Below are 26,863 nucleotides of genomic sequence, written 5' to 3'. Positions count from 1 at the left end.
CTGAAAACTAACATATATATACTGCATTGATGAGTTTGAGCATTAGAGCAGAGGAAGCTCAACATAGAGGTCACTGGCTGAGTGCATTTGTTACTCCCTCACCTTTGGAAAGTTCTGAGACAAGAGCTAGTCACCTTCCTAGCAGGGATCTCCTGAGCAAGGAGAACAAGCAACCAGAAACCTGTGGCTGGCAGCTGCTGCAAAAGAGGTTGTGCTGGGCCAAGTTTCTGATTCCCAGTCAGCTGATGCTGTTCTCCTGGTATTGAAAGTGGCTTGTGGTTGGCTTGGCTGAGTGCAATGGTTGAGATGAGACAATGTCTCATTACCCAATTCAGACTACTCTTCATCTGCTCATATTTTTTCCTAAATTGAATATGCATCACACACTATACTGTAAGTGCTAAGAAAAAACGACTAACAGTGCTTTTCTTCAAAGTACTTCTTTGTTGTCATCAAACATAAACACTGAATAGATCTCATATCATAATGATCTCAACAGCATGCTTTCGTAGCTTTTTCCAAGATATATTCTTCACCAAAATTCAGACAATTTTCCACTCACTTCATCAATGCACTGGACATTGATTGTGTATCCATCCTGTAATACACAGCATATACGTCAATTTCAAACACTGTCAATGCAGAGATCAATCAAAATACTACAGAACGCATGTTTAGTGTGCCTGAAATGTACTGTGTCAATCATAATAAAGTCTTTATTTCAACCATTTTTTCTGAGTTGCATCCAAAATAAAAGGAACTTTTTCACAAAACTGAACATTTGGCAACAATTCAGACAATCGCCCTCCATTTTAGGACATGTTTGCTTATTGACCATGTGCAATAACGCACTATAAACTGAATTTTTTAAGTTTAAAATGTCTATTTTTCCCTTTCTACAAAAAATGCTAAATTCTGTTTCAATTGTCTATTAGTATTTCAAACATATTTCCTGGCATTCACTTCTAAATTCTTGACATCAGGGACTTTTCAGACAACAGTTTCCACCTCTATTAGGCATGAGACTTAACATGTGTAGTATTTTCTCCAACTTTCAAGATGAGCTCCCCATTATTTATTTCATAAGATTTGGTATAGCCGGTCAGCCACTAACTTCTTTAAAAACTCAGAACTGTACATAAGTACATATCCAGCCAATTATCAAAGTATCCTGCAGAGTGACAAGTAATGGACCAACAACCAGGTCTAAAGAAAGGTAAGCAGTGAGAGCATCAATTGCACAATGCAACTGGATATGGAGGGTATCAGGTTCACAATATATACAGTTTGGAATATGGAGCTAGGATGCAGCAATAACAGGCTTCAAATATCAAAGAGTTGGAAGATTTTATGAGTCAAGTAGAAGTCCTAAATGAGAAAGGATTTAGAATGTCTGTATTTTCATGTTTTACAGCATTTGTAATGCAAATCTCACAGGAATAGATATTCACCTCAGAGCAGTATCCAAAGCAAGAAGAGACCAATGCAGAAAACTGGCAAACGTCCAGGTGGACAGTGACGAATAATAGTCCAAAAGAGAATTAAGAAGTTCTCCGTGAATAGCAGCTAAAGGAGGAATTTTACAAGCAGGTCAAAAAAATATAGTCATGGAGGGTCAGGAAAAGCTCTAACTAATGGAGATTTGGTGGCATTAGGAATGTTGAATATAAACATAAGCAAAGTTAAATCTTTAGTTGCATTAATTGGAGCTGGAATGAAATAAAAATGAATGACAGCAGGTGGTGATTCTCCTGAGTCTGACGATGTGCGATTAATTGAGAATAGAATCTCTATACCAGGGCAGCATTTCTACTGAGTCTTAATTTGTAGAGTGGAGATGGAAAGGCACCGTAATTAGAGAAGAAGAAGTAATGGGAAGCTAAACAGATCTTTGAATGAACCTATTTTTAAGGCGTCTAGGACAGAGCTGAAGTGTACTTTAATTGAAAGGTCAATGCTCATGCATGTGGAATTCTTCTGACAGTTTAAAGTGCTGTGGAAGGTAGTTAAATGGCCATCTGCCTACTTGTCAACTTCTGAGTCTTCCGTGATTTAGCCTGAGCAGAAGACATTGCTGCACTGATGCCCCACTCCCGCTCTAGTCTATAAAAGCACTGCGGTCATGACCCCCTACAGAACCAAGGGCATGCCGAGCAGATCACAATGTACCAAGGACATAACATTACCCTGTAAATAAACACCAAGATTTAGCCTGGCTGCCGTCCCCATGGTTTTCATCAATTCAAAAATATAGCTGGTAATTTGCTTAGAGTAAACAGAAAATCAGAGAAATGATGGTAAGCAGTTTCACAACTGCTAACAAATTTAAAGAAATCATTTAAGTACCTTTTTAATATACTATCAAATAGTAGACATACTTCAATTGAAGTTACTGTGATCTGGCTCTTCTTTTAATAAGTGCCAAATAGCATCAAGAATTTATCTTGGGGGGAGGAGCTTAGCGGGCAGCCAAGATGGCCGCGTGAGCTCGGAGCTCCGAAGACCCTACGATCCTCCGTATTAATCCTGCTAGCTATCCTGTCCCACGACGGTGGGAATCAACAGTGGTGTTGATGCTGAAGCAGCACCCGTTCTCAGATTGAAAATCCGAGTTTCCTGGACCGAGTTACGCCGTCTTGAAGCCGACTGGGGACGACGCCATGGTAGCCTGGCATTGTTGGGACTGTGACGGGGTCCGCCTCGGTGTACTTCGGGCTGACCTGACGTAATTGCTAGATCCGGTGGTCCTGTTGGTCACTCTGGCAGCCGGCCTTTTCCTGCGAGGGGTGAAGCGTACTGTTTCTCCGATCGGCGTGGTGGTGGCGTGGTTGGCCTGCCCCTCTGGATCGCATTGACTTAGTTGCCCAACATGGCGGGCAGAGGAGATTCAGACAAAGGGAAGCCCCCGAGGGTCAGCAAAAAACCCATCCAATCGCAATCCACCATCCCTGAGCGCTTCTCCCACTCCAAGGGATCGCCGGGATCATCGGGCCATACCAAAGATTCGCAGCAAGACGTGTTCCCAGAAGATACGGAACCCACCCTCCGGGACGTGATGGGAGCCATAGCTGGCGTGAAGGCTGAGATGCATAGCCAACACGAAGCGCTGTCCAGCAAGGTGGATACCCTCAAGATTGAGCTTAACCTTATCAGGGCCGACCTCGGCAAAACCAACAACAGGGTTAAGTCACTCGACATTAAGACGTAGAGTTTGACTTCTGATATGTCGGACGTGCAGACCGAGGTACGGGACTTAAAGGCGGCTAATGTGACACTTGCTCGCCGGCTGGACGATTTTGAGGGACGGGCACGGCGCCAGAACGTCCGTATTACAGGTGTACCGGAGGGAGCGGAGGAGGAGGCAGCGGACTTGTTCAAGAAGGATTTGGTGGAGAAGCAATTGATGCCGGGTGGCTTGAGTAAATTCATTTCGGTTGAGAGGGCCCACAGACTACCCGGTGGCCAACCAAAGCTGGGTGCGCCCCCGCACCCCATCATTGCTAGACTGTTCAATTACCGGGACCGTGATGCCATCTTGCAAGCGTCGAGGAGAGGCGGCCCACTACGATTTCAGAACGCAGACATTAACTTCTTCCCCGACTTCACCCAGGCCGTCCAGAAATGCCGTCAGAGTTTTATGGGTGTGAAACGGCGGCTGAGGGAGCTGGGGCTGAGGTACTCTATGCTTTACCCGGCGAAACTGCGCATTGAACATGGCGATCGGACGGTGTTCTTCGATTTACCGGATGCTGCAGGAGACTGGTTGGACACTTTGCCCCAGCGGCGGACTACTCCAGAAGACCAGTCGGAGGGGGCATCAGGAGGTCCAGGTTCCCAGGAATAAACTTTATAATGCTGGCTTCTTTCTGGGCGGGATGCTGGGACGGCATCTATAACTGACACTTGTTTTTTCTTTTTCACTTCTTCTGTTTTCTCAACTTGGAGGGTGACGGAGGGTGATAGGATGTCTCCTTTCTCCTCTGGGGGCTTTTTGTAGGTTAGTTTTAAGGGGCGACAGGCTTCTAGTCTAATGCAGGGGTGCAGGGTGGGGGGTAGTTGGGTTGCGTGCTCTCTTTTTGCTCTTTTTCCCTTACTTTTCTTATGGCTAAGGTATTACTGTTTTGCATTCATCATTTCGGTGGCTGCTTTCTGGGTGGGATGGCTGGGACGGGACATCATTGATGATGGGGGGTAAGACTTTAAATGTACTCAGTTGGAACGTGAATGGGTTGGGGGACCGTATTAAACGCGGTGTTGTGATTCAAATGCTCAAACGGTGTGTTCCGGACATCGTACTCCTGCAGGAGACTCATCTTATTGGCAACACTTGCAAGGCTCTGAATAGGAAGGGGTTCAAAATGGTGGCCCATTCCGGGTTCTCTACCGGGACCCGAGGGGTGGGGATAATGGTGCGCATGTCTCTCCCCCTGGAGGTGGAGTCCACGCTGGTGGATGATAGGGGCCGCTATGTAGCCGTGGTGAGCAGGTGGGAGGGGCGCACCCTGGTTTTGGTTTCGGTTTATGTCCCCCCAGGGCTGCAAGCGGCTACCTTCCAGGATCTTGGTGGAGCCATTTTGGGTCTCACGGAGGGGCTGCTGATACTGGGTGGGGACCTCAATTCTGTTGTTTCGGGCACATTGGATCGTTTCCCGTCCAGAGATCTTCGTGGTACACAGTCATGGCTCCCGGACTTCATGAGCACCATGGGCTTCACTGATTGCTGGCGACTTTTACATCCCGCGCAACGACAATACACTTTCCATTCTGGGGCTCATGGTAGTCTCTCTCGCATTGATTACATTCTGACGCCGTCGGCTCAGGCACAGTCTGTTTCTAGTGCTCGTCTCATGGCCAGGGGTATCTCGGATCACTCTCCGGTTTGGGTGACGTTTGACTTTGGCATTGTGGCGGCGACTAGGGTGGCGCCGGTCAACCCCTGGTATTTTCGCAACCCTAAGACTCGAGACCTCCTTGCTAAAGCCATCGACCTGTATTTCACCGAGAATACGGGCTCGGTGGCGTCGGCCGTTTCCCTTTGGGAGGCCTTCAAAACTGTCCTTAGGGGGAGGCATTCTCCTTGATAGCCGAGGTGCGCAGACGGCGGGATGAGGACTTGGTGCGGTTGGAGTCCGACATTGAGGACTTGACTTCTCGGCTAGCGCCGGGACCGACACCAGAGCTGCTCCATGCTCTCTCCCTGAAGCAGTCGGAATACAGAGCCACTGCTACGGATGCGGCCAAGGCGATGGGCAGGGAACAGCAAGGGAGGATATACGATGCCGGGGACAAGACGGGCAAGCTTCTTGCCTGGCTGGACAAGAAGGAACTGGCCTCTCGGGTGGTGCCCGAGATCCTGGGTGATGATGGACTGGTGGTTACTGACCCTCCTGCTATTGCCACAGCGTTTGCCGACTACTTTGAGACGGTTTATACATCTGTCTCCGCTCTGACCGAATCCGACTCGGCCTCCTTCTTGGAGGAGGTTGAGCTGCCTTGCTTGTCTGACATTGAGCGTGAGGACATGGACCGTGGCATAACGGTGGACGAGGTGGCATTGGTGATCAGATCGCTGCGCTCCGGGAAGGCCCCGGGGCCCAACGGTCTCCCAGTGGAGCTGTACATAATCAAGGCGGACACTGTCACCGGGCCCTTGCGGAATATGTTCCTGGCAGCTCGGGACGCTGGTGAACTCCCGCTTGACCAGCGTCTGGCCACCATCGTGGTCATACACAAGGAGGGGAAGCCTCGAGACCTTTGTAGGTCGTACCGTCCTATTTCCCTATTGAACGCCGAGCCCAAAATTCTGGCGAAGTTGCTGGCCAATCGGCTCGTGGGCGTGATTGCGGACTTGGTCCATCCAGACCAGTCTGGTTTCATCCCTCATTGAAACACCGCCCTTAACTTACGACGGCTTCACGCTGTCATGGCGCGAGCGCACCAGCTCAGTGAACCAACAGTCCTTGCCTCGCTTGATGCGACAATGGCGTTCGACTCGCTCGAGTGGAACTACCTCTGGGCGGTGCTTTCTAAATTTGGATTCGGCCCTGACTTCATTAGCTGCGTTCGGCTCCTTTATTCTTCCCCGATGGCCAATGTGACGGTTAACGGCCGCTTGTCAGCCTCCTTCGCTTTGCGCAGAGGTACTAGACAGGGTTTTCCGTTGTCTCCACTCCTCTTTGCCCTGGCGCTGGAGCCGCTGGCCGCCTGGATCCGCAGACACCCTGATATTGCTGGTATCAAGTGGTCACCCGGGTTCGAGGATCGCATCTCGCTTTATGCAGACGACATTCTTCTGTATCTCACCTCCCCTTGTCGGTCTTTAATTGTGACATTTGACGTGCTGGGTACCTTTGGTAGGTACTCGGGCCTGGTCATTAATTGGTCCAAGTCCTACTTATATGTGCTGCATGGGGACACTCCGCGTCTTCCTAGAGGTTGTGCCATACAGGTCTCGCAACAGGGCTTCAAGTACCTGGGCATCTATATTTCAACGGATGCCCGGATACGGTATGCTAACAACTTGCTCCCCCCTCTGGCGCGCCTTCGGCGAGACGTGGAGGGTTGGAAGAGACTGCCGCTGTCCCTGTTGGGCCATGCGGCGCTGTTCAAGATGATGTCCCTGCCGAGGTTCCTTTATGCGCTTCAAAACACACAGGACCCGGTGCCGTCTAAATACTTCGGGGAGATGAGAGCCTGCAGCGCGCATTGTTGTGGGACGGCAGACCGCGCATAGCCGTCGCTAAATTAACCATTCCATGGTACGACGGTGGTATTGCATTGCCGGACATACGCCGCTATTATTGGGCCTCTCAGTTAGCTGCCATTAATCATGGCTTCTATGGGCCGGCGGTCAATCCGGGATACGCCATGGATCACTGGCTTATGAACGACGGGATGTACTACAGGGCGCTGTACTCGAGATCTCTGGACCGGAAACTGACTGGTCCCACCAGGACTGCGGTGCACTTGTGGAGGGCGGTGACTAAGTCTCTGGGGTGGAAAGATAGGCTCACCATGGCTACTCCCCTCTATGATTCCGACTTATTGGGGAAATTGTGGCATACTAAGGGGTTTGACCGGTGGGACCTTATTGGTATCTCCAAAGTGGCGGATGTCATGTCCAAGGGGGTTCTCAAGACGCTTGCTGCCTTACAGGCGGAATTTGAATTGGGGGCCACAGCTTATTTCCGATACGCGCAACTACGACACGCCCTCACGACCTACTTGCCTGGGGGCGAGCAAGTTCCCGAGTCATCCCCTCTTGAGGACAGAGTGCTGGACGGCCATATGCCGGATAGCGCCATCTCTCTGACCTATAAGAAACTTCTCAACGTGCGAGTGGATTTGTTGGTGAAAGTGCGAGACCTCTGGGTGAATGATGGAATTGAGTTGGATGACGAGGACTGGCAGTCAGCGGTCTCCTCCCCCAGGGAGGTGGCCATTTCTGCCAGGTTGCGGTTGGTCCAGCTAAAGGTGCTCCACAGGGTGTACGCCACTGGCCCCAGGTTGATTCGTATGGGGCTCTCCCAGGATGGCCTCTGCAGGAGGGGATGTGGTGCGACGGCCACGTTCATGCACATACTTTGGGAGTGCCCTGTTGTCGCCTCCTACTGGGAGCGAGTGCATGCGGTTATGAGAGATGTGACCGGTGTGACTTTGCCTGCTGAGGCTCGACATTGCCTTTTGAATGTGTGGGGTCCGAATGACTATAATACTGCGCAGACCCGCTGGGTCACCCTGGGTAATATGGTTGCTAAGAGGGACATCGCCAAGAGATGGGGTGCCCCGACTCCCCCCACTGTTAGCATTTGGGAAACTAACATGGACTGGTGCATGCTTTGGGAGAAAACTGTTTATGTGGCCCGGGGCAAGCCAAAAATGTGGTGTCTGGTCTGGGGGGCCTGGAATTCGTACAGGGGTGACATCTGCATGCCCCCAGAGACAATTCAGCCGGAGGTCCATCTCTCTCCGTAGTTTTCCCCTTTTACCCAAATGTCACGTGAATTCCTCCTGAAATGTGCTCCCCTTTCGTATGGTTGCTTTCCTGTCCTGGTTATTTCGTGATGCTGCTGCTCTCGCGATTCCCCCTGGATATGAGCCTTACCGTTTATTCTATGCTCCTTTGCCTTGCCACCTTTATCTTCTTCTTCCTCTTTCTTCTTTCTTCCCTTTTCTCTCTTTTCTTGTCTTTCTTAGATTCTTCTTGTTCACTGAGTTCATCTTTAATTTATAAAATTAAACCTGATTGTTCCTTTTTCTGTTTTGTGCATATTCCTGAACTGCTTTACCATGCTGCCTAGCCTCCGGGATGTACGGCTAAATAGCAGGTGTACTTTGTTTCAGTAAATAAAGGTTTTCCAAAAAAAAAAAAAAAAAAAAAAAGAATTTATCTTGAGAGATATTTCCGGAAGCTAGACTACTAATCTCTGCCTATCCATTAGCATTAAATGTGAACCACTCTTCAGATTTGCATGTAAATGAGGCTGAATGTGAATGATGCAATATGCAAATGAGCATTGATCCTTGTGTGAGAGAGACTAACATTTTCAATCAAAGTGTTGCTTTTTTGTGCTATTTTGCATCATGTTTTTATGGCTACAGTGACAGTAGTGCTGCAAACGAGATGAATCAAATTCCCATCATGCTCACCCTATGAGTGTGAGTAACTTGAAAACTAACATATATATACTGCATTGATGAGTTTCAGCATTAGAGCAGAGGAAGCTCAACATAGAGGTCACTGGCTGAGTGCATTTGTTACTCCCTCACCTTTGGAAAGGTCTGAGACAAGAGCTAGTCCCCTTCCTAGCAGGGATCTCCTGAGCAAGGAGAACAAGCAACCAGAAACCCGTGGCTGGCAGCTGCTGCAAAAGAGGTTGTGCTGGGCCAAGTTTCTGATTCCCAGTCAGCTGATGCTGTTCTCCTGGTATTGAAAGTGGCTTGTGGTTGGCTTGGCTGAGTGCAATGGTTGAGATGAGACAATGTACTATTACCCAATTCAGACTACTCTTCATCTGCTCATATTTTTTCCTAAATTGAATATGCATCACACACTATACTGTAAGTGCTAAGAAAAAATGACTAAAAGTGCTTCTCTTCCAGTACTACTTTGTTGTCATCAAACAGAAACACTGAATAGATCTCATATCATAATGATCTCAACAGCATGCTTTCGTAGCTTTTTCCAGGATATATTCTTCACCAAAATTCAGACAATTTTCCACTCACTTCATCAATGCACTGGACATTGATTGTGTATCCATCCTGTAATACACAGCATATACGTCAATTTCAAACACTGTCAATGCAGAGATGAATCAAAATACTACAGAACATATGTTTAGTGTGCCTGAAATGTACTGTGTCAATCATAATAAAGTCTTTCTTTCAACCTTTTTTTCTGAGTTGCATCCAAAATAAAAGGAACTTTTTCACAAAACTGAACATTTGGCAACAATTCAGACAATTGCCCTCCATTTTAGGACATGTTTGCTTATTGACCATGTGCAATAACGCACTATAAACTGAATTCTGTAAGTTTAAAACATCTATTTTTCCCTTTCTACAAAAAATGCTAAATTCTGTTTCAATTGTCTATTAGTATTTCAAACAAATTTCCTGGAATTCACTTCTAAATTCTTGACATCAGGGACTATTCAGACAACAGTTTCCACCTCTATTAGGCATGAGACTTAACATGTGTAGTATTTTTTCCAAATTTCAAGATGAGCTCCCCATTATTTATTTCATAACATTTGGTATAGCCAGTCAGCCACTAACTTCTTTAAAAACTCAGAACTGTACATAAGTACATATCCAGCCAATTATCAAAGTATCCTGGAGACTGTCAAGTCATGGACCAACAACCACGTCTGAAGAAAGGTAAGCAGTGAGAGCATCAATGGCACAATGCAACTGGATATGGAGGGTATCAGGTTTACAATATATACCGTTTGGAATATGGAGCTAGGATGCAGCAATAACAGCCTTCAAATATCAAAGAGTTGGAAGATTTTATGAGGCAAGTAGAAGTCCTAAATGAGAAAGGATTTAGAATGTCTGTATTTTCATGTTTTACAGCATTTGTAATGCAAATCTCAAAGGAATAGATATTCACCTCAGGGCAGTATCCAAAGCACAACGGAAGAAGAGACCAATGCAGAAAACTGGCAAACGTCCAGGAGGACAGTGACAAATAATAGTCCAAAAGAGATTTAAGAAGTTCTCCGTGAATAGCAGCTAAAGGAGGAATTTTACAAGCAGGTCAAAAAAATATAGTCATGGAGGGGCAGGAAAAGCTCTAACTAATGGAGATTTGGTGGCATTAGGAATGTTGAATATAAACATAAGCAAAGTTAAATCTTTAGTTGCATTAATTGCAGCTGGAATGAAATAAAAATGAATGACAGCAGGTGGTGATTCTCCTGAGTCTGACGATGTGCGATTAATTCGGAATAGAATCTCTATACCAGGGCAGCATTTCTACTGAGTCTTAATTTGTCGGGTGGAGATGGAAAGGCACCATAATTAGAGAAGAAGAAGGAATGGGAAGCTAAACAGATCTTTGAATGAACCTATTTTTAAGGCGTCTAGGACAGAGCTGAAGTGTACTTTAATTGAAAAGTCAATGCTCATGCATGTGGAATTCTTCTGACAGTTTACAGTGCTGTGGAGGGTAGTTAAATGGCCATCTGCCTACTTGTCAACTTCTGAGTCTTCCGTGATTTAGCCTGAGCAGAAGACATTGCTGCACTGATGCCCCACTCCCGCTCTAGTCTATAAAAGCACTGCGGTCATGACCCCCTAAAGAACCAAGGGCATGCCGAGCAGATCACAATGTACCAAGGACATAACATTACCCTGTAAAGAAACACCAAGATTTAGCCTGGCTGCCGTCCCCATGGTTTTCATCAATTCAAAAATATAGCTGGTAATTTGCTTAGAGTAAACAGAAAATCAGAGAAATGATGGTAAGCAGTTTCACAACTGCTAACAAATTTAAAGAAATCATCTAAGTACCTTTTTAATATACTATCAAATAGTAGACATACTTCAATTGAAGTTACTGTGATCTGGCTCTTCTTTTAATAAGTGCCAAATATCATCAAGAATTCATCTTGAGAGATATTTCCTGAAGCTAGACTACTAATCTCTGCCTATCCATTAGCATTAAATGTGAACCACTCTTCAGATTTGCATGTAAATGAGGCTGAATGTGAATGATGCAATATGTAAATGAGCATTGATCCTTGTGTGAGAGAGACTAACATTTTCAATCAAAGTGTTGCTTTTTTGTGCTATTTTGCATCATGTTTTTATGGCTACAGTGACAGTAGTGCTGCAAATTCCCATCATGCTCACCCTATGAGTGTGAGTAACGTGAAAACTAACATATATATACTGCATTGATGAGTTTGAGCATTAGAGCAGAGGAAGCTCAACATAGAGGTCACTGGCTGAGTGCATATGTTACTCCCTCACCTTAGGAAAGGTCTGAGACAAAAACTAGTCACCTTCCTAGCAGGGATCTCCTGAGCAAGGAGAACAAGCAACCAGAAACCTGTGGCTGGCAGCTGCTGCAAAAGAGGTCGTGCTGGGGCACGTTTCTGATTCCCAGATCAGCTGATGCTGTACTCCTGGCATTGGAAGTGGCTTGTGGTTGGCATGGCTGAGTGCTATGGTTGAGATGAGACAATGTCTCATTACCCAATTCAGACTACTCTTCATCTGCTCATATTTTTTCCTAAATTGAATATGCATCACACACTATACTCTAAGTGCTAAGAAAAAATGACTAACCGTGCTTTCCTTCAAAGAACTACTTTGTTGCAATCAAACAGAAACACTGAATAGATCACATATCATAATTATCTCAACAGCATGCTTTATTAGCATTTTCCAGGATGTATTCTTCAAATATAGACAATTTTTCACTCACTTCATCAATGCACTGGACATCAATTTTTTATCCATCCTGTAATACACAGCATATACGCCAATTTCAAACACTGTCAATGCAGAGATGAATCAAAATTCTACAGAACATATGTTTAGTGTGCCTGAAAAGTACTGTGTCAATCATTATAAAGTCTTTCTTTCAACCTTTTTTTCTGAGTTGCATCCAAAATAAAAGGAACGTTTTCACAAAACTGAACATTTGGCAACAATTCAGACAATCGCCCTCCCTTTTGTGACATGTTTGCTTACTGACCATGTGCAATAACGCACTATAAACTGAATTTTGTAAGTTGAAAACATCTATTTTTCCCTTCCTACAAAAAATGCTAAATTCTGTTTCAATTGTCTTTAGTATTTCAAACATATTTCCTGGCATTCACTTCTAAATTCTTGACATCAGGGACTATTCAGACAACAGTTTCCATCTCTATTAGGCATGAGACTTAAAATGTGTAGTATATTTTCCAACTTCAAGATGAGCTCCCCTTTATTTCTTTCATAAGATTTGGTATAGCCGGTCAGCCACTAACTTCTTTAAAAACTCAGAAATGTACATAAGTACATATCCAGCCAATTATCAAAGTATCCTGGAGACCGAAAAGTCATGGACCAACAACCAGGTCTGAAGAAAGGTAAGCTGTGAGAGCATCAGTGGCACAATGCAACTGGATATGGAGGGTATCAGGTTCACAATCTATACAGTTTGGAATATGGAGCTAGGATGCAGCAATACCAGGCTTCCAATATCAAAGAGTTGGAAGGTTTTTCTGAGGCAAGTAGAAGTCCTAAGTGAGAAAGGATTTATAATGTCTGTATTATCATGTTTTACAGCATTTGTAATGCAAATCTCAAAGGAATAGATATTCACCTCAGAGCAGTATCCAAAGCCCAATGGCAGAAGAGACCAATGCAGAAAAATGGCAAACGTCCAGGTGGACAGTGACGAATAATAGTCCAAAAGAGAATTAGGAAGTTCTCCGTGAATAGCAGATAAAGGAGGAATTTTACAAGCAGGTCAAAAAATATAGGCAAAGAGGGACAGGAAAAGCTTTAACTAATGGAGATTTGGTGGCATTGGGAATGTTAAATATAAACATAAGCAAAGTTAAATCTTTAGTTGCATTAATTGGAGCTGGAATGAAATAAAAACAAATGACAGCAAGTGGTGATTCTCCTGAGTCTAACGATGTGTGATTAATTGAGAATAGAATCTCTGAACCAGGGCAGCATTTCTACTGAGTCTTAATTTGTCGGGTGGAGATGGAAAGGCACCGTAATTAGAGAAGAAGAAGTAATGGGAAGCTAAATAGATCTTTGAATGAACCTATTTTTAAGGCGTCTAAGACAGAGCTGAAGTGTACTTTAATTGAAAGGTCAATGCTCATGCATGTGGAATTCTTCTGTCAGTTTACAGTGCTGTGGAGGGCAGTTAAATAGACATCTGCCTACTTGTCAACTTCTGAATCTTCCGTGATTTAGCCTGAGCAGGAGACATTGCTGCACTGATGCCCCACTCCCGCTCTTGTCTACAAAAGCACTGCGGTCATGACCCCCTGAAGAATGCAAGGGCACGCAGTGCAGATCACAATGTACCAATGACATAACTTTACCCTGTAAAGAAACACCAAGATTTAGCCTGGCTGCCTTCCCCATGGTTTTCATCAATTCAAAAATATAGCTGGTAATTTGCTTAGAGTAAACAGAAAATCAGAGACATGACGATAAGCATTTTCACAACTGCTAACAAATTTAAAGAAATGATCTAAGTACCTTTTTAATATACTATCAAATAGTAGACATACTTCAATTGAAGCTCCTGTGATCTTGCTCTTCTTTTAATAAGTGCCAAAAATCATCAAGAATTTATCTTAAGAGCTATTTCCTGAAGCTAGACTACTAATCACTGCCTATCCATTAGCATTAAATGTGCATCACTCTTCAGATTGGCATGTAAATGAGGCTGAATGTGAATGATGCATTATGCAAATGAGCATTGATCCTTGTGTGAGATAGACTAAACTTTTCAATCAAAGTGTTGCTTTTTGTGCAATTTTACATCATGTTTTTAAGGCTACAGTGACTGTAGTGCTGCAAACGAGATGAATCAAATTCCCATCATGCTCACCCTATGAGTGTGAGTAACTTGAAAACTAACATATATATACTGCATTGATGAGTTTGAGCATTAAAGCAGAGGAAGCTCAACATAGAGGTCACTGGCTGAGTGCATATGTTACTCCCTCACCTTAGGAAAGGTCTGAGACAAAAACTAGTCACCTTCCTAGCAGGGATCTCCTGAGCAAGGAGAACAAGCAACCAGAAACCTGTGGCTGGCAGCTGCTGTAAAAGAGGTTGTGCTTGGGCACGTTTCTGATTCCCAGATCAGCTGATGCTGTACTCCTGGCATTGGAAGTGGCTTGTGGTTGGCTTGGCTGAGTGCTATGGTTGAGATGAGACAATGTCTCATTACCCAATTCAGACTACTCTTCATCTGCTCATATTTTTTCCTAAATTGAATATGCATCACACACTATACTCTAAGTGCTAAGAAAAAATGACTAACCGTGCTTTTCTTCAAAGTACTACTTTGTTGTCATCAAACAGAAACACTGAATAGATCACATATCATAATTATCTCAACAGTATGCTTTATTAGCATTTTCCAGGATGTATTCTTCACCAAATATAGACAATTTTTCACTCACTTCATCAATGCACTGGACATCAATTTTTTATCCATCCTGTAATACACAGCATATACGCCAATTTCAAACACTGTCAATGCAGAGATGAATCAAAATTCTACAGAACATATGTTTAGTGTGCCTGAAAAGTACTGTGTCAATCATTATAAAGTCTTTCTTTCAACCTTTTTTTCTGAGTTGCATCCAAAATAAAAGGAACGTTTTCACAAAACTGAACATTTGGCAACAATTCAGACAATCGCCCTCCTTTTTGTGACATGTTTGCTTACTGACCATGTGCAATAACGCACTATAAACTGAATTTTGTAAGTTGAAAACATCTATTTTTCCCTTCCTACAAAAAATGCTAAATTCTGTTTCTATTGTCTTTAGTATTTCAAACATATTTCCTGCCATTCACTTCTAAATTCTTGACATCAGGGACTATTCAGACAACAGTTTCCATCTCTATTAGGCATGAGACTTAAAATGTGTAGTATTTTTTCCAACTTCAAGATGAGCTCCCCATTATTTCTTTCATAAGATTTGATATAGCCGGTCAGCCACTAACTTCTTTAAAAACTCAGAACTGTACATAAGTACATATCCAGCCAATTATCAAAGTATCCTGGAGACTGAAAAGTCATGGACCAACAACCAGGTCTGAAGAAAGATAAGCTGTGAGAGCATCAGTGGCACAATGCAACTGGATATGGAGGGTATCAGATTCACAATCTATACAGTTTGGAATATGGAGCTAGGATGCAGCAATAACAGGCTTCAAATATCAAAGAGTTGGAAGGTTTTTCTGAGGCAAGTAGAAGTCTAAGTGAGAAAGGATTTATAATGTCTGTATTATCATGTTTTACAGCATTTGTAATGCAAATCTCAAAGGAAGAGATATTCACCTCAGAGCAGTATCCAAAGCCCAATGGCAGAAGAGACCAATGCAGAAAAATGGCAAACGTCCATGTGGACAGTGACGAATAATAGTCCAAAAGAGAATTAGGAAGTTCTCCGTGAATAGCAGATAAAGGAGGAATTTTACAAGCAGGTCAAAAAATATAGGCAAAGAGGGACAGGAAAAGCTTTAACTAATGGAGATTTGGTGGCATTAGGAATGTTAAATATAAACATAAGCAAAGTTAAATATTTAGTTGCATTAATTGGAGCTGGAATGAAATAAAATCAAATGACAGCAAGTGGTGATTCTCCTGAGTCTAACGATGTGCGATTAATTGAGAATAGAATCTCTGAACCAGGGCAGCATTTCTACTGACTCTTAATTTGTCAGGTGGAGATGGAAAGGCACCGTAATTAGAGAAGAAGAAGTAATGGGAAGCTAAATAGATCTTTGAATGAACCTATTTTTGAGGCGTCTAGGACAGAGCTGAAGTGTACTTTAATTGAAAGGTCAATGCTCATGCATGTAGAATTCTTCTGACAGTTTACAGTGCTGTGGAGGGCAGTTAAATAGACATCTGCCTACTTGTCAACTTCTGAGTCTTCCGTGATTTAGCCTGAGCAGGAGACATTGCTGCACTGATGCCCCACTCCCGCTCTTGTCTACAAAAGCACTGCGGTCATGACCCCCTGAAGAATGCAAGGGCACGCAGTGCAGATCACAATGTACCAATGACATAACTTTACCCTGTAAAGAAACACCAAGATTTAGCCTGGCTGCCTTCCCCATTGTTTTCATCAATTCAAAAATATAGCTGGTAATTTGCTTAGAGTAAACAGAAAATCAGAGACATGACGGTAAGCATTTTCACAACTGCTAACAAATTTAAAGAAATGATCTAAGTACCTTTTTAATATACTATCAAATAGTAGACATACTTCAATTGAAGCTCCTGTGATCTTGCTCTTCTTTTAATAAGTGCCAAAAATCATCAAGAATTTATCTTAAGAGCTATTTCCTGAAGCTAGACTACTAATCACTGCCTATCCATTAGCATTAAATGTGCATCACTCTTCAGATTGGCATGTAAATGAGGCTGAATGTGAATGATGCATTATGCAAATGAGCATTGATCCTTGTGTGAGATAGACTAAACTTTTCAATCAAAGTGTTGCTTTTTGTGCAATTTTACATCATGTTTTTAAGGCTACAGTGACTGTAGTGCTGCAAACGAGATGAATCAAATTCCCATCATGCTCACCCTATGAGTGTGAGTAACTTGAAAACTAACATATATATACTGCATTGATGAGTTTGAGCATTAAAGCAGAGGAAGCTCAACATAGAGGTCACTGGCTGAGTGCATATGTTACTCCCTCACCTTTGGAAAGGTCTGAGACAAAAACTAGTCACCTTCCTAGCAGGGATCTCCTGAGCAAGGAGAACAAGCAACCAGAAACCTGTGGCTGGCAGCTGCTGTAAAAGAGGTTGTGCTGGGGCACGTTTCTGATTCCCAGATCAGCTGATGCTGTACTCCTGGCATTGGAAGTGGCTTGTGGTTGGCTTGGCTGAGTGCTATGGTTGAGATGAGACAATGTCTCATTACCCAATTCAGACTACTCTTCATCTGCTCATATTTTTTCCTAAATTGAATATGCATCACACACTATACTCTAAGTGCTAAGAAAAAATGACTAACCGTGCTTTCCTTCAAAGTACTACTTTGTTGCAATCAAACAGAAACACTGAATAGATCACATATCATAATTATCTCAACAGCATGCTTTATTAGCATTTTCCAGGATGTATTCTTCACCAAATATAGACAATTTTTCACTCACTTCATCAATGCACTGGACATCAATTTTTTATCCATCCTGTAATACACAGCATATACGCCAATTTCAAACACTGTCAATGCAGAGATGAATCAAAATTCTACAGAACATATGTTTAGTGTGCCTGAAAAGTACTGTGTCAATCATTATAAAGTCTTTCTTTCAACCTTTTTTTCTGAGATGCATCCAAAATAAAAGGAACGTTTTCACAAAACTGAACATTTGGCAACAATTCAGACAATCGCCCTCCCTTTTGTGACATGTTTGCTTACTGACCATGTGCAATAACGCACTATAAACTGAATTTTGTAAGTTGAAAACATCTATTTTTCCCTTCCTACAAAAAATGCTAAATTCTGTTTCAATTGTCTTTAGTATTTCAAACATATTTCCTGGCATTCACTTCTAAATTCTTGACATCAGGGACTATTCAGACAACAGTTTCCATCTCTATTAGGCATGAGACTTAAAATGTGTAGTATATTTTCCAACTTCAAGATGAGCTCCCCTTTATTTCTTTCATAAGATTTGGTATAGCCGGTCAGCCACTAACTTCTTTAAAAACTCAGAACTGTACATAAGTACATATCCAGCCAATTATCAAAGTATCCTGGAGACCGAAAAGTCATGGACCAACAACCAGGTCTGAAGAAAGGTAAGCTGTGAGAGCATCAGTGGCACAATGCAACTGGATATGGAGGGTATCAGGTTCACAATCTATACAGTTTGGAATATGGAGCTAGGATGCAGCAATAACAGGCTTCCAATATCAAAGAGTTGGAAGGTTTTTCTGAGGCAAGTAGAAGTCCTAAGTGAGAAAGGATTTATAATGTCTGTACTATCATGTTTTACAGCATTTGTAATGCAAATCTCAAAGGAATAGATATTCACCTCAGAGCAGTATCCAAAGCCCAATGGCAGAAGAGACCAATGCAGAAAAATGGCAAACGTCCAGGTGGACAGTGACGAATAATAGTCCAAAAGAGAATTAGGAAGTTCTCCGTGAATAGCAGATAAAGGAGGAATTTTACAAGCAGGTCAAAAAATATAGGCAAAGAGGGACAGGAAAAGCTTTAACTAATGGAGATTTGGTGGCATTAGGAATGTTAAATATAAACATAAGCAAAGTTAAATCTTTAGTTGCATTAATTGGAGCTGGAATGAAATAAAAACAAATGACAGCAAGTGGTGATTCTCCTGAGTCTAACGATGTGCGATTAATTGAGAATAGAATCTCTGAACCAGGGCAGCATTTCTACTGACTCTTAATTTGTCAGGTGGAGATGGAAAGGCACCGTAATTAGAGAAGAAGAAGTAATGGGAAGCTAAATAGATCTTTGAATGAACCTATTTTTGAGGCGTCTAGGACAGAGCTGAAGTGTACTTTAATTGAAAGGTCAATGCTCATGCATGTGGAATTCTTCTGACAGTTTACAGTGCTGTGGAGGGCAGTTAAATAGACATCTGCCTACTTGTCAACTTCTGAGTCTTCCGTGATTTAGCCTGAGCAGGAGACATTGCTGCACTGATGCCCCACTCCCGCTCTTGTCTACAAAAGCACTGCGGTCATGATCCCCTGAAGAATGCAAGGGCACGCAGTGCAGATCACAATGTACCAATGACATAACTTTACCCTGTAAAGAAACACCAAGATTTAGCCTGGCTGCCTTCCCCATGGTTTTCATCAATTCAAAAATATAGCTGGTAATTTGCTTAGAGTAAACAGAAAATCAGAGACATGACGGTAAGCATTTTCACAACTGCTAACAAATTTAAAGAAATGATCTAAGTACCTTTTTAATATACTATCAAATAGTAGACATACTTCAATTGAAGCTCCTGTGATCTTGCTCTTCTTTTAATAAGTGCCAAAAATCATCAAGAATTTATCTTAAGAGCTATTTCCTGAAGCTAGACTACTAATCACTGCCTATCCATTAGCATTAAATGTGCATCACTCTTCAGATTGGCATGTAAATGAGGCTGAATGTGAATGATGCATTATGCAAATGAGCATTGATCCTTGTGTGAGATAGACTAAACTTTTCAATCAAAGTGTTGCTTTTTGTGCAATTTTACATCATGTTTTTAAGGCTACAGTGACTGTAGTGCTGCAAACGAGATGAATCAAATTCCCATCATGCTCACCCTATGAGTGTGAGTAACTTGAAAACTAACATATATATACTGCATTGATGAGTTTGAGCATTAAAGCAGAGGAAGCTCAACATAGAGGTCACTGGCTGAGTGCATATGTTACTCCCTCACCTTAGGAAAGGTCTGAGACAAAAACTAGTCACCTTCCTAGCAGGGATCTCCTGAGCAAGGAGAACAAGCAACCAGAAACCTGTGGCTGGCAGCTGCTGTAAAAGAGGTTGTGCTGGGGCACGTTTCTGATTCCCAGATCAGCTGATGCTGTACTCCTGGCATTGGAAGTGGCTTGTGGTTGGCTTGGCTGAGTGCTATGGTTGAGATGAGACAATGTCTCATTACCCAATTCAGACTACTCTTCATCTGCTCATATTTTTTCCTAAATTGAATATGCATCACACACTATACTCTAAGTGCTAAGAAAAAATGACTAACCGTGCTTTCCTTCAAAGTACTACTTTGTTGCAATCAAACAGAAACACTGAATAGATCACATATCATAATTATCTCAACAGCATGCTTTATTAGCATTTTCCAGGATGTATTCTTCACCAAATATAGACAATTTTTCACTCACTTCATCAATGCACTGGACATCAATTTTTTATCCATCCTGTAATACACAGCATATACGCCAATTTCAAACACTGTCAATGCAGAGATGAATCAAAATTCTACAGAACATATGTTTAGTGTGCCTGAAAAGTACTGTGTCAATCATTATAAAGTCTTTCTTTCAACCTTTTTTTCTGAGATGCATCCAAAATAAAAGGAACGTTTTCACAAAACTGAACATTTGGCAACAATTCAGACAATCGCCCTCCCTTTTGTGACATGTTTGCTTACTGACCATGTGCAATAACGCACTATAAACTGAATTTTGTAAGTTGAAAACATCTATTTTTCCCTTCCTACAAAAAATGCTAAATTCTGTTTCAATTGTCTTTAGTATTTCAAACATATTTCCTGGCATTCACTTCTAAATTCTTGACATCAGGGACTATTCAGACAACAGTTTCCATCTCTATTAGGCATGAGACTTAAAATGTGTAGTATATTTTCCAACTTCAAGATGAGCTCCCCTTTATTTCTTTCATAAGATTTGGTATAGCCGGTCAGCCACTAACTTCTTTAAAAACTCAGAACTGTACATAAGTACATATCCAGCCAATTATCAAAGTATCCTGGAGACCGAAAAGTCATGGACCAACAACCAGGTCTGAAGAAAGGTAAGCTGTGAGAGCATCAGTGGCACAATGCAACTGGATATGGAGGGTATCAGGTTCACAATCTATACAGTTTGGAATATGGAGCTAGGATGCAGCAATAACAGGCTTCCAATATCAAAGAGTTGGAAGGTTTTTCTGAGGCAAGTAGAAGTCCTAAGTGAGAAAGGATTTATAATGTCTGTACTATCATGTTTTACAGCATTTGTAATGCAAATCTCAAAGGAATAGATATTCACCTCAGAGCAGTATCCAAAGCCCAATGGCAGAAGAGACCAATGCAGAAAAATGGCAAACGTCCAGGTGGACAGTGACGAATAATAGTCCAAAAGAGAATTAGGAAGTTCTCCGTGAATAGCAGATAAAGGAGGAATTTTACAAGCAGGTCAAAAAATATAGGCAAAGAGGGACAGGAAAAGCTTTAACTAATGGAGATTTGGTGGCATTAGGAATGTTAAATATAAACATAAGCAAAGTTAAATCTTTAGTTGCATTAATTGGAGCTGGAATGAAATAAAAACAAATGACAGCAAGTGGTGATTCTCCTGAGTCTAACGATGTGCGATTAATTGAGAATAGAATCTCTGAACCAGGGCAGCATTTCTACTGACTCTTAATTTGTCAGGTGGAGATGGAAAGGCACCGTAATTAGAGAAGAAGAAGTAATGGGAAGCTAAATAGATCTTTGAATGAACCTATTTTTGAGGCGTCTAGGACAGAGCTGAAGTGTACTTTAATTGAAAGGTCAATGCTCATGCATGTGGAATTCTTCTGACAGTTTACAGTGCTGTGGAGGGCAGTTAAATAGACATCTGCCTACTTGTCAACTTCTGAGTCTTCCGTGATTTAGCCTGAGCAGGAGACATTGCTGCACTGATGCCCCACTCCCGCTCTTGTCTACAAAAGCACTGCGGTCATGATCCCCTGAAGAATGCAAGGGCACGCAGTGCAGATCACAATGTACCAATGACATAACTTTACCCTGTAAAGAAACACCAAGATTTAGCCTGGCTGCCTTCCCCATGGTTTTCATCAATTCAAAAATATAGCTGGTAATTTGCTTAGAGTAAACAGAAAATCAGAGACATGACGGTAAGCATTTTCACAACTGCTAACAAATTTAAAGAAATGATCTAAGTACCTTTTTAATATACTATCAAATAGTAGACATACTTCAATTGAAGCTCCTGTGATCTTGCTCTTCTTTTAATAAGTGCCAAAAATCATCAAGAATTTATCTTAAGAGCTATTTCCTGAAGCTAGACTACTAATCACTGCCTATCCATTAGCATTAAATGTGCATCACTCTTCAGATTGGCATGTAAATGAGGCTGAATGTGAATGATGCATTATGCAAATGAGCATTGATCCTTGTGTGAGATAGACTAAACTTTTCAATCAAAGTGTTGCTTTTTGTGCAATTTTACATCATGTTTTTAAGGCTACAGTGACTGTAGTGCTGCAAACGAGATGAATCAAATTCCCATCATGCTCACCCTATGAGTGTGAGTAACTTGAAAACTAACATATATATACTGCATTGATGAGTTTGAGCATTAAAGCAGAGGAAGCTCAACATAGAGGTCACTGGCTGAGTGCATATGTTACTCCCTCACCTTAGGAAAGGTCTGAGACAAAAACTAGTCACCTTCCTAGCAGGGATCTCCTGAGCAAGGAGAACAAGCAACCAGAAACCTGTGGCTGGCAGCTGCTGTAAAAGAGGTTGTGCTGGGGCACGTTTCTGATTCCCAGATCAGCTGATGCTGTACTCCTGGCATTGGAAGTGGCTTGTGGTTGGCTTGGCTGAGTGCTATGGTTGAGATGAGACAATGTCTCATTACCCAATTCAGACTACTCTTCATCTGCTCATATTTTTTCCTAAATTGAATATGCATCACACACTATACTCTAAGTGCTAAGAAAAAATGACTAACCGTGCTTTCCTTCAAAGTACTACTTTGTTGCAATCAAACAGAAACACTGAATAGATCACATATCATAATTATCTCAACAGCATGCTTTATTAGCATTTTCCAGGATGTATTCTTCACCAAATATAGACAATTTTTCACTCACTTCATCAATGCACTGGACATCAATTTTTTATCCATCCTGTAATACACAGCATATACGCCAATTTCAAACACTGTCAATGCAGAGATGAATCAAAATTCTACAGAACATATGTTTAGTGTGCCTGAAAAGTACTGTGTCAATCATTATAAAGTCTTTCTTTCAACCTTTTTTTCTGAGTTGCATCCAAAATAAAAGGAACGTTTTCACAAAACTGAACATTTGGCAACAATTCAGACAATCGCCCTCCCTTTTGTGACATGTTTGCTTACTGACCATGTGCAATAACGCACTATAAACTGAATTTTGTAAGTTGAAAACATCTATTTTTCCCTTCCTACAAAAAATGCTAGATTCTGTTTCAATTGTCTTTAGTATTTCAAACATATTTCCTGGCATTCACTTCTAAATTCTTGACATCAGGGACTATTCAGACAACAGTTTCCATCTCTATTAGGCATGAGACTTAAAATGTGTAGTATTTTTTCCAACTTCAAGATGAGCTCCCCTTTATTTCTTTCATAAGATTTGGTATAGCCGGTCAGCCACTAACTTCTTTAAAAACTCAGAACTGTACATAAGTACATATCCAGCCAATTATCAAAGTATCCTGGAGACCGAAAAGTCATGGACCAACAACCAGGTCTGAAGAAAGGTAAGCTGTGAGAGCATCAGTGGCACAATGCAACTGGATATGGAGGGTATCAGGTTCACAATCTATACAGTTTGGAATATGGAGCTAGGATGCAGCAATACCAGGCTTCCAATATCAAAGAGTTGGAAGGTTTTTCTGAGGCAAGTAGAAGTCCTAAGTGAGAAAGGATTTATAATGTCTGTATTATCATGTTTTACAGCATTTGTAATGCAAATCTCAAAGGAATAGATATTCACCTCAGAGCAGTATCCAAAGCCCAATGGCAGAAGAGACCAATGCAGAAAAATGGCAAACGTCCAGGTGGACAGTGACGAATAATAGTCCAAAAGAGAATTAAGAAGTTCTCCGTGAATAGCAGCTAAAGGAGGAATTTTACAAGCAGGTCAAAAAAATATAGTCATGGAGGGGCAGGCAAAGCTCTAACTAATGGAGATTTGGTGGCACTCGGAATGTTGAATATAAACATATGCAAAGTTGAATCTTTAGTTGCATTAATTGGAGCTGGAATGAAATAAAAACAAATGACAGCAAGTGGTGATTCTCCTGAGTCTAACGATGTGCGATTAATTGAGAATAGAATCTCTGAACCAGGGCAGCATTTCTACTGACTCTTAATTTGTCAGGTGGAGATGGAAAGGCACCGTAATTAGAGAAGAAGAAGTAATGGGAAGCTAAATAGATCTTTGAATGAACCTATTTTTGAGGCGTCTAGGACAGAGCTGAAGTGTACTTTAATTGAAAGGTCAATGCTCATGCATGTGGAATTCTTCTGACAGTTTACAGTGCTGTGGAGGGCAGTTAAATAGACATCTGCCTACTTGTCAACTTCTGAGTCTTCCGTGATTTAGCCTGAGCAGGAGACATTGCTGCACTGATGCCCCACTCCCGCTCTTGTCTACAAAAGCACTGCGGTCATGACCCCCTGAAGAATGCAAGGGCACGCAGTGCAGATCACAATGTACCAATGACATAACTTTACCCTGTAAAGAAACACCAAGATTTAGCCTGGCTGCCTTCCCCATGGTTTTCATCAATTCAAAAATATAGCTGGTAATTTGCTTAGAGTAAACAGAAAATCAGAGACATGACGGTAAGCATTTTCACAACTGCTAACAAATTTAAAGAAATGATCTAAGTACCTTTTTAATATACTATCAAATAGTAGACATACTTCAATTGAAGCTCCTGTGATCTTGCTCTTCTTTTAATAAGTGCCAAAAATCATCAAGAATTTATCTTAAGAGCTATTTCCTGAAGCTAGACTACTAATCACTGCCTATCCATTAGCATTAAATGTGCATCACTCTTCAGATTGGCATGTAAATGAGGCTGAATGTGAATGATGCATTATGCAAATGAGCATTGATCCTTGTGTGAGATAGACTAAACTTTTCAATCACAGTGTTGCTCTTTGTGCAATTTTACATCATGTTTTTAAGGCTACAGTGACTGTAGTGCTGCAAACGAGATGAATCAAATTCCCATCATGCTCACCCTATGAGTGTGAGTAACTTGAAAACTAACATATATATACTGCATTGATGAGTTTGAGCATTAAAGCAGAGGAAGCTCAACATAGAGGTCACTGGCTGAGTGCATATGTTACTCCCTCACCTTAGGAAAGGTCTGAGACAAAAACTAGTCACCTTCCTAGCAGGGATCTCCTGAGCAAGGAGAACAAGCAACCAGAAACCTGTGGCTGGCAGCTGCTGTAAAAGAGGTTGTGCTGGGGCACGTTTCTGATTCCCAGATCAGCTGATGCTGTACTCCTGGCATTGGAAGTGGCTTGTGGTTGGCTTGGCTGAGTGCTATGGTTGAGATGAGACAATGTCTCATTACCCAATTCAGACTACTCTTCATCTGCTCATATTTTTTCCTAAATTGAATATGCATCACACACTATACTCTAAGTGCTAAGAAAAAATGACTAACCGTGCTTTCCTTCAAAGTACTACTTTGTTGCAATCAAACAGAAACACTGAATAGATCACATATCATAATTATCTCAACAGCATGCTTTATTAGCATTTTCCAGGATGTATTCTTCACCAAATATAGACAATTTTTCACTCACTTCATCAATGCACTGGACATCAATTTTTTATCCATCCTGTAATACACAGCATATACGCCAATTTCAAACACTGTCAATGCAGAGATGAATCAAAATTCTACAGAACATATGTTTAGTGTGCCTGAAAAGTACTGTGTCAATCATTATAAAGTCTTTCTTTCAACCTTTTTTTCTGAGTTGCATCCAAAATAAAAGGAACGTTTTCACAAAACTGAACATTTGGCAACAATTCAGACAATCGCCCTCCTTTTTGTGACATGTTTGCTTACTGACCATGTGCAATAACGCACTATAAACTGAATTTTGTAAGTTGAAAACATCTATTTTTCCCTTCCTACAAAAAATGCTAAATTCTGTTTCAATTGTCTTTAGTATTTCAAACATATTTCCTGGCATTCACTTCTAAATTCTTGACATCAGGGACTATTCAGACAACAGTTTCCATCTCTATTAGGCATGAGACTTAAAATGTGTAGTATTTTTTCCAACTTCAAGATGAGCTCCCCATTATTTCTTTCATAAGATTTGATATAGCCGGTCAGCCACTAACTTCTTTAAAAACTCAGAACTGTACATAAGTACATATCCAGCCAATTATCAAAGTATCCTGGAGACCGAAAAGTCATGGACCAACAACCAGGTCTGAAGAAAGATAAGCTGTGAGAGCATCAGTGGCACAATGCAACTGGATATGGAGGGTATCAGGTTCACAATCTATACAGTTTGGAATATGGAGCTAGGATGCAGCAATAACAGGCTTCAAATATCAAAGAGTTGGAAGGTTTTTCTGAGGCAAGTAGAAGTCTAAGTGAGAAAGGATTTATAATGTCTGTATTATCATGTTTTACAGCATTTGTAATGCAAATCTCAAAGGAATAGATATTCACCTCAGAGCAGTATCCAATGCCCAATGGCAGAAGAGACCAATGCAGAAAAATGGCAAACGTCCAGGTGGACAGTGACGAATAATAGTCCAAAAGAGAATTAGGAAGTTCTCCGTGAATAGCAGATAAAGGAGGAATTTTACAAGCAGGTCAAAAAATATAGGCAACGAGGGACAGGAAAAGCTTTAACTAATGGAGATTTGGTGGCACTAGGAATGTTAAATATAAACATAAGCAAAGTTAAATATTTAGTTGCATTAATTGGAGCTGGAATGAAATAAAAACAAATGACAGCAAGTGGTGATTCTCCTGAGTCTAACGATGTGCGATTAATTGAGAATAGAATCTCTGAACCAGGGCAGCATTTCTACTGACTCTTAATTTGTCAGGTGGAGATGGAAAGGCACCGTAATTAG

General features: G+C 41.8%; 8 non-coding genes across 8 annotated transcripts; all 8 read left to right on the top strand.

The window, feature by feature from the left end:
- Window positions 1–46: 46 nt before the first annotated feature.
- On the top strand, window positions 47–352 carry LOC147703472 (Nuclear RNase P). Its single transcript, XR_015298555.1, has one exon.
- An 8,361-nt stretch (window positions 353–8,713) lies between these two features.
- On the top strand, window positions 8,714–9,019 carry LOC147703471 (Nuclear RNase P). Its single transcript, XR_015298595.1, has one exon.
- A 2,406-nt stretch (window positions 9,020–11,425) lies between these two features.
- On the top strand, window positions 11,426–11,732 carry LOC147703470 (Nuclear RNase P). The gene has a single exon (XR_015298564.1).
- A 2,415-nt stretch (window positions 11,733–14,147) lies between these two features.
- LOC147703469 (Nuclear RNase P) lies at window positions 14,148–14,454 on the top strand. Its single transcript, XR_015298571.1, has one exon.
- A 2,417-nt stretch (window positions 14,455–16,871) lies between these two features.
- LOC147703468 (Nuclear RNase P) lies at window positions 16,872–17,178 on the top strand. The gene has a single exon (XR_015298548.1).
- A 2,418-nt stretch (window positions 17,179–19,596) lies between these two features.
- On the top strand, window positions 19,597–19,903 carry LOC147703467 (Nuclear RNase P). The gene has a single exon (XR_015298567.1).
- A 2,418-nt stretch (window positions 19,904–22,321) lies between these two features.
- Window positions 22,322–22,628, top strand: LOC147703466 (Nuclear RNase P). Its single transcript, XR_015298566.1, has one exon.
- Window positions 22,629–25,047: 2,419 nt separating this feature from the next.
- LOC147703465 (Nuclear RNase P) lies at window positions 25,048–25,354 on the top strand. Its single transcript, XR_015298565.1, has one exon.
- The last annotated feature ends 1,509 nt before the right edge of the window (window positions 25,355–26,863 follow it).

The sequence above is a fragment of the Lissotriton vulgaris genome, chromosome 7, assembly GCF_964263255.1.
Source record: "Lissotriton vulgaris chromosome 7, aLisVul1.2, whole genome shotgun sequence".
Lineage (NCBI taxonomy): Eukaryota > Metazoa > Chordata > Amphibia > Caudata > Salamandridae > Lissotriton > Lissotriton vulgaris.
Note: the sequence above shows the minus strand (reverse complement) of the source record. Positions and strands in the feature narration are given on the sequence as shown.